The sequence below is a fragment of the Lepisosteus platostomus genome, chromosome 27 (assembly GCF_059453375.1).
Source record: "Lepisosteus platostomus isolate fLepPlt1 chromosome 27, fLepPlt1.hap1, whole genome shotgun sequence".
Classification (NCBI taxonomy): domain Eukaryota; kingdom Metazoa; phylum Chordata; class Actinopteri; order Semionotiformes; family Lepisosteidae; genus Lepisosteus; species Lepisosteus platostomus.
The window spans coordinates 4869251-4884115 of record NC_142637.1 but is presented as its reverse complement, the minus strand read 5'-3'; the positions used below and the strand labels follow the sequence as shown (position 1 = coordinate 4884115).

General features: G+C 40.1%; 1 long non-coding RNA gene across 3 annotated transcripts in view; it reads left to right on the top strand.

Annotated features, from left to right (window-relative positions):
- The window catches only part of LOC148639091 (uncharacterized), a 104552-nt gene that overhangs the window by 73696 nt on the left and 15991 nt on the right, over positions 1-14865 (top strand). For all 3 annotated transcript variants that reach the window (XR_015930883.1, XR_015930882.1, XR_015930881.1), the window contains exon 3: positions 13631-13813. This is a non-coding gene — a long non-coding RNA (uncharacterized LOC148639091). The remainder of the gene's footprint in view (positions 1-13630; positions 13814-14865) is intronic.

Genomic DNA, 14865 nt, shown 5'->3' with positions numbered 1-14865 from the left:
GTCAGGTAGACCTGGCATTTCAGAAAAGCAACACACCACATCCCGGACATGCTCTGATTTTAACTTTCCTTCGATGTAACATGACCCTGCTTAAGAATATGTGGGTTTTTCTTTTCATTGTTCTTTGTTAGCAACTGATTTTAAATGATGTGACAGAAGCAGCTAGTGTAAGCATACTGCTGATGCATAAATAGTGATTCCTGTGCGGAAACTATTCTGAGCAAAACAAAGCTTCCAGTCAGTCCTGAAAGTCGTATGATTTAAGCATGCTTGTATGTGTAATATTGGGAGACTAATGGTAGCCAGCTCTGTAATCTCATTACTCATCCTCTAAATAAACACCCAGCATGCAGGGCTTGCAGAGCAATAGACACCCTGCTGAAATCACCTCTGGAGAAGGTTTGTCCATGAGCCCTAAGCAGTATGTGAAATTTTACATTTGTTTAAAAAAAGGATTTCAGAGGTACTGTTCACGATAAGTTGCTGTAACTTGATTCTGGCTATAATCCCTTTTGTGTGGGAGTGTTAAATGTTGGAAATCATTTATATAGCTTGTAAAGTCCATATTTGGGATGGGACTGGAAGAGGTTCTCATGTTAATACAATAGTAGTGATTCGGAGGGGGCTCAGAACACTTGGTTATCAGTCACTGCCACTGGGATTCTGGAAGCACTCCACAGATCCCTGGCCTCCTGAGCACAGTGGCTCTACATGAATGACCCACTGCAGCACTACAGGATGGATGGACCGAGTCAAATTCTGCTGCCAGTGCTGATCTTTGTCTTCATAAGGTTCTCTGTCTTACTGCTGCACTGCTTTCAAATGTGTTACTCTTGGGATTCTTTGTAAATGTATGTGGCAACACAATGTAAAGAGTGCCACTGGTATACACTGCTTCAAAGCCTTGAGATCTGCAATTAGCCAATCTTCACACTTTATATATACAGTAGTGTAATTTAAAGTCATGCATTAGGATTTGAGAAACGGGATAAAAAGTCTACAAATTCCTTTTATAACACCTTTATCCCATCTAATTAAACAACAGATAGACTTGAAGAGACATTTGCACTTATGCTTCCTTGTCAACATGTGTCTATTGGCTCTAAACTGAAAAAGCAAAGGGTCAAGTCCTCCTGGGGAGACTGTAATATAGGGCATCAGGATGAATAAATCAAAGCAAGACTAACAGTCATGATGGAAAAAGGCATTTTGTTACTACCTCACACTACTATAATTGCATCTCTTATGATTGTTTAATAAGAATGTTGCATGTGATTTGGAAAAGCTAAATAGTGTTACATTATCTCTTACAGCTCATGGATTTAAGCGTTTAATTTAGTTATTATAAGAAACAGAAAAAAATCCTGCATGTATCCTTAAATCAGAGCCCTGCTGCACCAAGGGAAAAGGCAATCAAAGTGTCCAGTATCAACCTTCATATTTATAGCCAAGCAAGGCAATTGCAAAGGTGACAAATTTCTCGTTTTGATGCCAAAAATACAAAACTCAAATCGTCTTGAACAACATCTGGCCCAATCAATTTGAAAATTATCCTCTTTTGGAATGTCCCGGCGTGTACAATTCTTGGCTTCACTTTGTGTAAGTACAGACGTTCTGTTTTTTGGGATTTGGACAAAATCCTTCACTCTCTGTTTTTAGTTGCTTAGTTCTATAGACATCAAACGAACAGCGATTTTATACAGCACAGACAATTTAAAAAAGGTGTTTGTTTGTTATTGATAAAGTGATAAAGAACATTAGAATCTTACACTGTGTGGTGTTGGCAGTTGTGCTGTGTATGTCCTAGGAGATCAGAGCAATAAACTAGTTTACCTAACTTTACTCTACCTCTAATCTGATAACTAGCATTCCAAATTCTCATAGCCACAGAAGAAGTCAAGCTTCCAGAATTCTTCAGAATGAGCAGTGAAGAAGTATTCCACACAGTTATTGAAGGAATTCATCCTTGGAAGCTTTTTTTGGATTTCTTAAAACTGCTCCCTTTCACCAGCAAAGAATGAAAAAAGGATATAGCAGCACTGGAATCAGTCCAAAGAAGAGCTAACAGATACATTCTGGGTCCTAAGGGAATGTCCTAGACTGACAGCCTGAAGGAACTGAGTCCTTTCAGTGTTGAACACAGATTACGAAGGAACCTGCTGCAAGTACTCAAAATCCTCAGACACTGACATCTTTAGGACGAGCCGTGAACCATGAACCTGTGGGCACGAGCAGAAACAAAGTGAAAGTACATTTAAGACTGAAAATGAAGAGCATTATTGGAGATTTCTACACATAACCCTTGATTAGATTGTAAACATTGTACCAAAATACAGATACTGTTTATATTACCGTAAAATATACAGATACTGTACATATTAGGAATTCTTCTAGCTGCTAGTAAAAAAAAGCAGTTACAAGAAAATGTGGTATTAAAGAGCCTCCAACACCTGTGCAGTGGACTGATATTATGAATGAGATTTATGTGATGGAAAAGAGAGCATTTTCTCTCAATATACAGTCAGAAAGGTGACTTTTGAGAGTGGGTTATGGAATATCATCTCTGTATATGCACCACAGGTAGGAAGACCACAGGAGGAAAAGGATAGCTTCTTGAAAGATCTCGAAGAAGTGGTTAGCAGAATCCCAGGAAATGAAATGGTGGTAATTGGAGGAGACTTCAATGCACATTTAGGAGAGAAATGCCCAGATTATCCAGATCAATCCAAGAAATTGAAATGAAAGTGGGCAAAGCAACTGGACCATCAGGAATAGCAGCAGAACACTTTAAGAACCTCGATGAAGAGGGGATTCAGTGGCTGACGAGATTGCTAAACAATATTGCAAAGGAAGAGAGAATTCCAGAAGAATGGACAAAAAGCAGCATGGTTACCATCCACAAGGAGAAAGGAGACCCAATGGAATGTAAAAACTATAGAGGAATAAAACTTCTGGAACATGGATTGAAAATCCTGGAAAAAATTCTGGACAAGAGACTCAGGAAGATAGTCAGGATCCACAACTCACAATTTGGATTCTCAGCGGGGAAAAGCACAACAGATGCCATTTTTGTGATGAGACAGTTACAGGAGAAGACACTAGAGAAAGGGAAAAAGCTGTATGTGGCCTTTCTGGACTTGGAGAAGGCATATGACCGTGTGCCCAGAGAGGTGGTGTATTGGTGCTTGAGGCAGAAAGGAGTACCAGAAAGCATGGTGAAGTTAGTTCAAGCAACCTATAGAGATGCAACTACGAAGATGATAACACAACGGGGAGAGACAAAAGAGTTTGAAATCACAGTTGGAGTACACCAAGGATCAGCACTAAGTCCTTTCCTTTTCATAAACATTATTGACACACTGACAGAGGAGGTAAGAACAGAAGTGCCTTGGGAACTCATCTTTGCTGATGATGTGGCACTGATGGCAGATTCAAAAGTAGAACTACAGGAGAAAGTGTTCAAATGGCAGAGGAGTCTGGAAAAGGGTGGACTGAAAATGAATGCAGAAAAATCTGAAATAATGGTAATGGAGAGAAGAGGAGATACTATGACCAATGTTGAGGAGACAAATGGAGGAAAACTGAAACAAGTTGATGGCTTTAAATACCTTGGATCAAAACTGGTAAAGGGAGGAGAAACACTGGAGGCAGTAAAACAAAGAGTGAAAGCTGGATGGAACAAGTGGAGAGAAATAACTGGAATAATCTGTGACAGGAAAATTCCTAGAAAGTTAAAGTGCAAAATGTACAAGACTGTGATTAGACCTGTACTACTATATGGAGCTGAATGCTTGGCAGTTGGAAAGAGGGAAGAGAACTTGATGAGAAGAACTGAAATGAGGATGTTGAGATGGATTCTGCAGATTTCAATGAAGGATAAGATCAGAAATGAAGAAATCCGTAGACGATGTAGGGTGGTGGATGTGGTTGAGAAGATGCGAGAGGCGAGGTTACGGTGGTATGGACATATCATGAGGAGGGACGTTGAGGAAGTAACAAATAGGGTAATGGAATTTGAGGTGGAAGGTAACAGAGGAAGAGGCAGGCCTAGAAAGAGATGGATAGATTGTGTGAGAAAAGATATGGAGGTATGTGAAGTGAGTGAGGAAGATGTGCTCGACAGAGACAAGTGGAGAAGAGCAACCAAAGCAGCTGACCCCAGGACAGTCTGGGACTAAGGCTGTGAAGAAGAAGAAGAAGAAGATACAGTCAGAAAGGTTTAGCAAATACTGGTTAACCTGTGGCAGAAGAAGGTGGAAGGAAAAACGCTAAACATTGCATGCATATTTGACATGGAAATTGTTTCTTCAATAAAAACAAAGTTTAGTGTGGGGTTTCCTTATCCAAGGTGCTATAGGAGAATGGAACAAAATACCAGCACTAGAAGTCTTTTTTCAAGAAATGGATGAATGAGATCATTTGATCAACAAGCCACTAATACCCAGCAGGCTGGACGTGCTGACTGGCTTTCTCTCGTTTGTAATCTTTCTTACGTTCGTAGGTGTTCTTCTGACACTTGATCCTGTTGAGATACGTGCACTTTAAATCAGCCCCTAAATGTATTTTCCCTCCAGAGCCACTATGTCCTAGCAGTCTCCGTGTCTGTGTTTCAACCTGCCATCGCAAGAGTTTACCACCTGGGCGTCAGTGACGAGACGCCGTGGAAAGAAAAGACGAAGCACACGAGCTTCCAGGAAATGTGCCGTGTCTGAGGATGTGTTTAATTTTAGTGAGGATATATTAATCAAGGACCTGTGGTTGGGGAGGACTGCAATTGCAATTTGTGGTTTAGTGCTTTCGTCTGGGTCCTTGGCAACCATTGGAAAAAAAAATCTTTCTTCATTGCATTTTTTCCCATTCTATTTTCCACTATATTTCTTGATCGGGGACATTAACAGCACATTTTGGCTTTGCTGGAATAGATTTTTTTTTAATTACTCAGATCGTGGACGTTGATCTAATGTGTTTTGAAATTTGAAGTGTGGTATCGTAGAAAGGCCGGGATGTTTTTCATTTTACCAGGAGAAGGCACATTTGTTTTTAATAATAAAGCCAGGACTTGTGCAAGTCTAGGCTACATGTGTACTGTTAAATGTGTTATTAACTGATAAAGTTCAAACTTAATTACTGGTAATACAATATGTGTGTATGAGGTGTTCTTCATCATTAAGGAATATTGATAAATTACAGTACATTATATTGATATATATTTCCATGGAACGCAGGCAGTGAATAATTATCTTCACTTTGAAGCAATTTGGAAGAACTGAGTTTAATTTCTTGGTTACCTCTATGAAAAGACCATTATTAGAACTACTGACTTGGTATAGTTTCCTTGGCTTTTGCGTTTGTGCAGAAATGAATGGCGGTAATGGTTTCATCAACCAATGAAAGATTGATCTGGAGTGCAGACTAGGCCTTGTGGTAAAGGCATCAGCAGACTGGGACTGTGTGTTTTACAATAGTCACTAGGCTTTCCCAAGCACTATTGCTGCCCTGCCACAAGGCACAGATCAGCCTGGCTTGGCCAGAGTATCCAGGAGCACATCCTGCTGGACACCACTGAGTGCACAGTGCTGTGAGAGACTGTGGTTTTCACAGTGTGAGGTCTGCAAGAGCATGTATCTATAGGAGGGCAGGGTCCTCTTATCCCGTCTGTGCAAATACAAGGCCGATTACATTCAGGATCGGTGATTCCAAATTGGTGTCTGGAGTTTAAAAAAAAAAGAACTTCCATTCCCAAATGTGAAAAATGCATAGCACTTCAAATTGGTTGGGGATATGACAGAAGATGCATCATATGTTAAAAAACACATATATTGTATAACGCTACTGTTCTACGATGAATACCTCTTTTATTTGCTTTGTGATCCGCCTTCTTACTTAGGAGACTATAACACCTGACCCTCCTGTGGCTTCTATCCCTGAGCTGGCTGTGGCTTTGCTAGTAAACCTTCTTCAACCCGCTTGTATTCAGATGCACATTCATGTGGAAAGAGGAGTCGTGTAGTCAATGATTCATAACAGCAAAGTTTAGGGATATAATAGAAAGGCTTAGCAAATCATTTGAGTTTCGAAGCAGTTTTTCATCGAGATTTTGTATTAGAAAGAATGGAATATTGTCAGGAAGTTATATCATTGGCTCTAGTCAGCAATGAAGTATGAAACTATTGAGTTAGGAGGTTAAACTATTAAGAATTTATGATACTTTAAGCTCTCAGTGTTTGTAGTTCTTTTCCAAATATTTACTAGATTCTCCAAAATTAAAAAAAATTCCAGTGCTACTGTCAAGACCATTTTTATTAATATTGCTGCAGCTACCAGTATTTCATATTACAGTAGTCTGTCTTTGACTGGAACCATTCGAAAGTAGTGACCTCATATGCTTTCCTCAGTTTGATGAAGTTAAAAGAAGAAGTAAAATTATAACAGGTAACAAAAATTCTGTTTGTTGTATACTATTCATGCTGCCAAACCTTTTTTAATCTCCAAAAAAGTTAGGTAAAAGATACAATGTTGTAAGCAGAATTTCACATTCTATTCAAAATTGATCTGGAGCTTGTGTGACGGTAATAAGCAAGACCAACAAATCAGCCGCTGAAAGAATTGTCAGAAGCAGGACATGGGATACTGCAGAAAGCAGATGTTTTTCTCCGTTTCAGCTTTAAGGAAGCGTAAATCACTGTATAGCACACTGAACATTTGTGCTTGGGAGAAAACGTTTCCCTTAGTACATGTACAGTATTTGCTTACAAGTGTTTTCGGTTTGTATGAAGTGCACAGTCTTATAAGGTATTTGTTTTCTTTCCAAGAGCAGGATGCATTTCCTGTTTCTCCAAAAAAGAATGATAGTTATTAGGCATCTGAGAGCAATCTTAGACATCACGGTTCACAGACTATTAACATTACAGAGATACCAGGCCCAGGCATTCCTGGTCTACTTACTGTGTTTTTTTCTGTGAATGAATTAAACTTCAAGTGCTCTGTATATCAGCCCCACTCAGACAAGCCTTCAGAAAGATGGCTGGGACTTGCAGAGCTTCAGGTTTGTGCATTACTTTCAGGCTCACTAGATCTGATCATTTTTCTAGTTCATTCTCGTTAGAACTTGGAATCCCACTCGTAACAAAATAAGAGCAGCAAAATAAATTGTTTTGTTTTTTGACTGAAGAAGATAAGAATGATTACAATCAGAAGGAGGTTATTCAGCTCATCTAGCCCATTACCTGAGAACTAATTGAACACAGCATCTCATTTATCTATTTCTTGGTGGAAGCCAGGGTATCGAATTCTACAACATGGCTGGGTAGCTTGTTCTAAACTCCCACAACCCTTTTGTTAAAGACGTGTCACCCTTAAAATGTTTTAAATGCATCTTGAAATACTTTCACTTGTGTTTTCCAGTTTGTATTTTACTGTTGATGCTGAAGACACACACTAGGCTGATGTTCTCAGTGATTTTAAATACTTGGATTAGGTCCCATCATAGTCTTCTCTGTTCAGAACTAAAAAGATTCAGATCTGTGATGGACGATCTGTGAAGTTTGGGACCATATCTGGTTGTTCTTTCTTGGACTGAGTCCAGAGCAGCGATGCCTTTTTTATTATGTGGGGACCAGAATTCTACAGAATATTCTAACTGAGGTTAGAAATTACTCTCTCACAGTAGACTAAAGGGGGATCTAATTGCCTTAAAGGTGTTTTCCCACTTGTTCCTCATCTGCTGGTACCTTTTTCTGTTGCTAATAGCTTTTACTATCATTGCTGCAATCATGGAACCTTTCCCAGTTACTGTTTATGTAAAGGATTTAAAATCTGTTTTATTTAAACTTGACTTTGTTTAAATAAGTGCTGCCCATGGCTGATACATTTTTACAAACCAGATTTAGACGTACTTAAATAAAAAGTTCTGCCCTGATTTCTGTAGCCAGTGACCAGAGCAACTTTTTAGCATTCAAAGAAGCCAGATCTACTCTTAAAAGCTGTGATTTAAAAGCCCTGTTACAGACCTCAGCTTAGAAAGTAATTGTTTTAACAACACCCGGCCCCTCTTTAAGAATTACAGTAAACATTGGCTATGTGTTTCAACGTATCACGTTCTGGGTCTGCTTAATATCCAAGAAGAGTTGACAAAAGCAATAGCTACAAGCTAAAATCGTTAGTACGAGAATTTGTTTTATGGCACACATTTTGCCCTTGTAAAGCTGTGGCTTAGAAAAATAGAAAGAGATCATCTAAAAACCCCTAAAAGAAGCAGGCCAGCATTAAAGAAGGCAAATACCATTAATGTGACAGGGCCTGTGAAAACGTGGCTTAGCAATCATAGTCTATTAATAGATGATAGTGACACAGTTTAACTGCCACAGATAAAATGTAAGAGAGCAGTTATATTGTGTTCAAGTTAATGTTCCAGACTTGTTTGACAGTTGAAGATTATCCTAAAATGCCGTATAGTGTTCTGATGGGCAGCTGGATGGAAGGGGCTGTTGTTGGATTTAAAGCTGAAGGTCCACACAGCTGTCATTCCTTTGCTAAGCCAGATGTTTAACAGAATTGCAGCCCGAAGAAATAGTTGTGGGAAAATAATTGAGGATGCTCAACCTCCTTGTTTTCAGTATAATCACAGATGTCATTCTGCATCATGCGATTTAACTTCATCCTTTATTAGGCGAAAGACAAGACATGCACATACCATGTATCATTTTAGCAGTTCCAAAACTTGCATCACATAACGATAAGTGCAAAAACCAAGTGTACCAATTTTTTGTTTATAGAGCACTGCAAGTGGAATTGTGTGCTTTAATTCAGTCTTTAAGAAGATATTACACAGGTTGACTAAGGTATCATTTCATACAAAAAAAGTCCCAGGATTCCAAGGTGCTCTTTGACAGTATCTTAGATAAATTCTGTGAAGCAGCTGGCACTGGGCACTGTAGCCATTCTGTGCCAGCAGTCTGCATCACAGCCAGACTTGAGTAAGTGATATTGCAGGTTCAGATCAAAATTACTTCAGCTTTTTCAACCTCCTTGCTTTCTTCCATACCCAAAAGAGGAGAGTCCAGCTCCCTGGACTTTGCTAACCAAAACCATGAGATCAATAATTTATTGCATATGAATTCACCCTATCAACGCCCACCCTCTTTGTCATTCTCTGTGGGGTCATTAGATGTCTGGGAGGCAGAATCAGGCAAGCAGCAGTAGTACACTTCCACCAGGTGCAGCTATTTAGTTTCATAACTACTGATTTGTACTCTGTCTGGTGTTAGGACCCCCTAAAATTTGACTAATGAGCCCTCATTTATAGCTCACAGGACAGCGAGATTTATGGTATTGGGAGCTAAACTTGAACCTCGAGCCCAAAAGAGCCTACAATGACTTTAATATCTAAAGTAGCTTTCCTGAACATCACAGCCTGTGGGGGAAATGAGTAAGTAGGGCTGTTCTACAGTCCCAAATACTAACAGATGGAGCTGCTGTAGAAGTGCATGCTTTCAAAATGATTATTACCTGGAACACCTGGCTGCACTTCAGGTTTTAGTGTCTTTGTTTTCTAAGTGTAACTCACTATCAAATGCTGCAGATATTTATTTTTTTCCTGCTAGTCAGTGACGGCCATTTGACAAGAATGAGGGATTAAAACACATAAGAGGAGAATTGTGGCAGCCTGGATTAGTTCTCTCAGCCCTGTCATGCACGCTGATGGTGCAGAGCCTGTATGGGAATGTGTGGAGCAGCCTCTTGGATAAGTGAGCTATGAGTCACATGACTCATGACTGGCTCATCAGTTTCCGAATGCCGAGTGTACTAACCTCGTCTCATGTGCAATTTGTTAAAAACTCCACCCCTTCCTTTCGACCAAATATTTGGAAAGTTTCCAAAGAGCTAATGTACGTGGAAGAGAATCAACGAATTATGGCAGGTTTTGTTCCCGTGCTTGCATGAACAGTCAGATAGATAGATACTTTATTGATCCCGTGAGGGAAATTGCAGTGCAACAGCAGCTTAACACAGACAACACGGCCACAGTGTAACGAATGATATAATAATAGTACGATACATACAATACAATCAGTACAGTGAGGGGTGCACTAAAAGAGTTACTCGCAGTCCGGACACACAAAGAACAAACTAGAACAGAACAGTACACAGAAAAATTGTATCACACATATGAATATAAATATAGATGTAAATATAGATATAAATGTATTGCACAGGTCCCTGGCATATATTGCACAAAAAACGGATGTAAACGGGAAAAGAAAAGAAAGAGAACAGATGTAGCAGTAGATGTGTAGATGTGTTCAGTCCAGAAACAGGTCACTGTCAATGTTGCCTCTGCCCAGACGCAAGGTGGATGCGTTGTACAGTCTTATGGCAGAAGGCAAGAATGACCTCCTGTAGCGCTCCCTGTCGCACCGTGGATGAATCAGTCTATTGCTGAACGTGCTCTTCATTTCTGCAAGCCTGTCATAGAGGGGATGGGAGATGTTGTCCATGATGGCCTCTAGTTTGGACACCATTCTCCTCTCAGCCACTACCTCCAAGGGGTCCAGCGGTTGTCTCTGGAGAGGAGATACTTTGGACATATCTCTCCCGGTCCTAAATCCTTAGCTGTAGTTCCTGAATTGACAAGCAAAGCCTGTTGGAAGAAATCGTGTTTTTGGATATGAGGACAGTCTCACAATTGGGATCGGGAAGGTGGAAATTAAAAATGTAGGCCAAGGTCAATTGTAAATGTAGGTAAATTGCTTTGTTCTCTTTGTTGTAACGTTTGTTTTATTGCAAACCTGAGGTTGAGCTGTGCATTCTAAGTGAAGAGAGGAAAGTTTGACTCCCTGTAGTAACAAAGGGATTAAAACATGAGTCTGAAATAAGAGTCATGTCCAGTTATACTTCATAGTATAACTGGACATGGGGAGAAAAATGTGAACGCTTTGAGCAAACAACGTTTTAACCTTTTCCTCCTCTGACGTGATACTTCTAAAGCACTGTGCATTTCCACACAGTTCTGTGTTCTGTCAGCTACTACCTCCCAAACGCACACTAAGCGCATTGACATTCACTGTAATGAAATGTGCTGTATACATTAAATGTAGTATTATTTCTCATTAAACAGGCTGAATTAACTGGGCTGAATGGTCTGGACTCATTTGTAACCATTCTGGATTTTTTACCTTTCAACAGTCTACTATCCCTCCAGAGGATTCGCCTTTGCGTTTCCTTCCAGGAGCTTGTGCTGTGTGCGTGTGCGTGTGCGTATGTGCACGTGCTTGCATGTGTGCGAGTTTCTGATCAGATGAATGAATGTGAACAGTATTTAGTGTACAGCATACAGAATATTACATTCCTCCTCCTCAGCAAGCAGTAAATTATTCATTTGTGGGACTTCCTTCATTCTGGCTACAGTTTAGCTGTGAAAGCACTATTGCATGAGCTCCAGGATTTCTCCCGTCCTCCCCCACACAAACACTTGTCTTGTCTGCACTTTTTCTTTTTAAGAGGATCTGAACAGTCAGTGGAGCAAAGGGGCCAAGTTGCTTTGCTTGGAGTCTTGGCAGAGGTGGAGCCCTAATTAGTACGTTTTAGTCACATCAGGGCCAATGTGACTGTCAATTAACAGAGCCAATTACTAAAACATACTTTTTCTGTGAAGTGCTGAGAAATCAAAATCAGTCGCTCAGTTATGCACTACCTGTTTTAAAATTATGAGACTTAATCTTGATCTTCCATTTTCCGAGTAGGCATATCTCTTTCTTATTTTTAAAGTAGGTGAAGCATATACCATAACTTGGGCTATGGAATAGCAAAAAAAGAAGTGGTGAAGTGTTTCTTCGGGCCTTGCTGTAAGCACGCAGCTCTTCTTCGCTAGTAGGTAAAGAGGTCCTGTTGTTCCAGGTTTATTGAATCAATCCTGCTGGTGTTCAGCTGCTTCGTGCCAGTCAGCAGGAATTAGCCCAACAGCGCGTGGCCTGTCTGACACACGGTAAATGCAGATTCTTGAAGCTGTGATCAGTGTGAATGTTTGATTTATTATGGCCATTCGTTATGTGCCCATGCAGATCAGCATGATAGCGCTCTTGTATTTATCAGCGCAACACAATTGCACCCCGTCAGCGTTATTCAAAGGGGTCACCCAGATGTCTCCAAACAGTCATTTTTCAACCAGTTATGTGCAACTCGAAGGGAGACTCTGTCCGCCATTCACAGTTTTTTAAAAAGGACAATAAGGTTGACTCCTTGTCAAATTTATAGCAAGCTCCCTGTCCTTTTCAAAATAGCTGTATTTATTTTTACAGCTGGGCCAAACCCCTTTTCTGAAGCCCTCGTCCTCGCAGGCTCGTTCCTCTCACTCAGCGATGGGCCATAAATAAAGACGCACACTTTAATTTTTCAGCCCAGTAATGGCTTTTTAAATGTAAAATTACTCCGCTTGTCTTCTCAGTGTAGCCATATATCATGCTTATTGCTGTCTCACTGTCAGAGGTACTGTACTATAAGCTGCAGTAAAGGATAACTTTACTTTTACTTTACTTTGGATTCCTTTGCTTTTATTTTACTGCATATTATTATTATTATTATTATTATTATTATTATTATTATTATTATTATGTGAAATTCACACTCACTACTGAATGTTTTTTGAGTTAGGATTTGCCAAAAGCATCTCCAGTAGATTGGCTTTTGCAGGTGTCCGACAGACCTGCACTCCTTTGAAATCCTCGGAGGATTTCTGTCAGGAAGAGGCTGTCTTTTTATACTGCAAATCAGGAATGAAAGAAATTGTGCTTTTTATCTGCGATGAAGGTTTTTGTTGGAGTCTTTTTGTACACTTTACTGCTCATGGAGGGCTTGAAAAATGTCCCTCCAGACACTGTGGGGAAGCAATAAAAAAGACAAACAGCATATTAGGATATATAGTCAAAAGTGTGAAATATAAATCAATTGACTTCATGTTAAAATGGTATGATGTACTAGTAAGTCCTGATTAAGAATATGGAGTATGAATTTGGTTACTTTACAATGAACGATATGGCTGCTCTGAAATCAGACCACAGAAGACAGCAATGGAATGAGGCTCAAGCATTTACAGTCCTCTCAAAGGCAGCGGCAAAGTCTTCCCGACAAGTGGAAACTACAAGTAAACGCAATGGAAACTGAGAACAGGAGGTACCTTTGTTTACACAAAGAGTTGTAGGAGTGTGGAACAAGCTGTGGTTGGCGCTTAAATCCTAACTTTGTTAAAACAAAAATGGTACTGGCAGCCAAACGAGCTAGATAAGCTAAACCATTTCATTTGTAATGTTTCTTTCCTGTGTTTTAAAAAATGTCTTCCTTCTGCTGTTATTTTCCATGGTTCATCAGGTATAGAAAGCTTTTACGACCTGAAGAGGACTGTGTTCTTCACATTAAGCAAAACTATGCTGTTTTAGGAACAACAGAAGTAGAGCCTGACATTTATGAGAATGTGGAAAATAATTTGCTGACAGAAGAAAACGCTTTATTGATTTTTTTTGTTATAATAGAATAACATTTGTAACCATGGAAAGGTCGATGTTTTCCGCTGTTAAATGGACTTATGCGTGCCTTCCAGTTCGTTTGCGTGTCTTTTTTTTTCCATTTCGGTTTCAAGCTGCCCTCTGTGATCTCCAGTGATCCGACGATCTGCAAGAGTCGGGCTGAGTCTGAGGCTCCTGGCAGTGGTTACAGCTTGTCAATTCTCAGCTCGGCGGTGGAGCTCGAGTGCAGTGGGGGTTTAGGAAAGCGGCGGTCCATGCAGGAGAGCCACGAAGATGTCCCAGAGATGTCAGATCAGGTAGCGGAGAAAGTCACTGACCATGTCCCCCTGACGGTTTGTGGGCGTTGATGGGCAGGTGCGGAATGGGGGCCCAGGAATAAGAACAGCCTTCAAAGGCAGCCGTGACAGGGAGAAGGAAAGCTTGGAAAAATTACATTTTTCAGCCTTTACAGGGATTGCCTTTAGTGTTTTTGCAGGATTGACATTAGAATATTTAAACTAAGAAAGCAGATACATTTGGCTTTTCACATTTGCACTTTTGCTTTCAGTTTGTTTTTTAAAATAATGTAATAAATAATTGAATCTTAGTCTGAATTATGCTTAGGCAGAACAGACGACCATGAAACTAATGATTCTTTCACCAAAGACAGGAAACATTGAATTATAATTCTTCTTATTCGTGTTCTTGTTCTTTTTGGTCATTTTTTACTGTAATATAGGTGTCGGTTTAGTTTTGAATTGTGGCGATACAGTCCCAATTTCAAAGATAAAACTGTGTAATGTGGAATTATATGCTCACGTTTTCCTGAATTTAGATGTCTTTCTGTTGCATCCTGGACCCTAAACACGCCACAGCCAATTGGCTCCTCTACTCTCTTAGCCCATATGTGCAGACCAGCACACATGCAACACTGACACACTTAGACAGACAGGCACACAAGCATCTGTGTACACAAACATTTAATCATCCATATCAAGCCCATATTGTCCCCAGATGGTCGGATCAATAAACAGAAGGGAGTCTGTCTCAGGAGCTTTTGTCCTGGAAATTCCAGGTGTGCATTCTGCATTCCAGGCCTAATTCTACCAGATAGGTTAGACTTTATATTAAGTGCAATGGGTTTATCTGAAATTTATCAGACTTCCTATACAGTACCTGATTCTAAGTAATAATCTGTTTTCTTGTAAATCCTAAACTAACAGCCTTCCCGCTGGCTGGTTGGTACCGTGTACTTGTAAGAGCCTTTAAGTAAAACGCAGCACCCTTCAGCAAGGAGTGTTTTGGCGTACCATGGTAAAAGTTAAGTACAGAGTAAAAAGCACACAGTAAAGCCCAGAGCCCAGTGCCT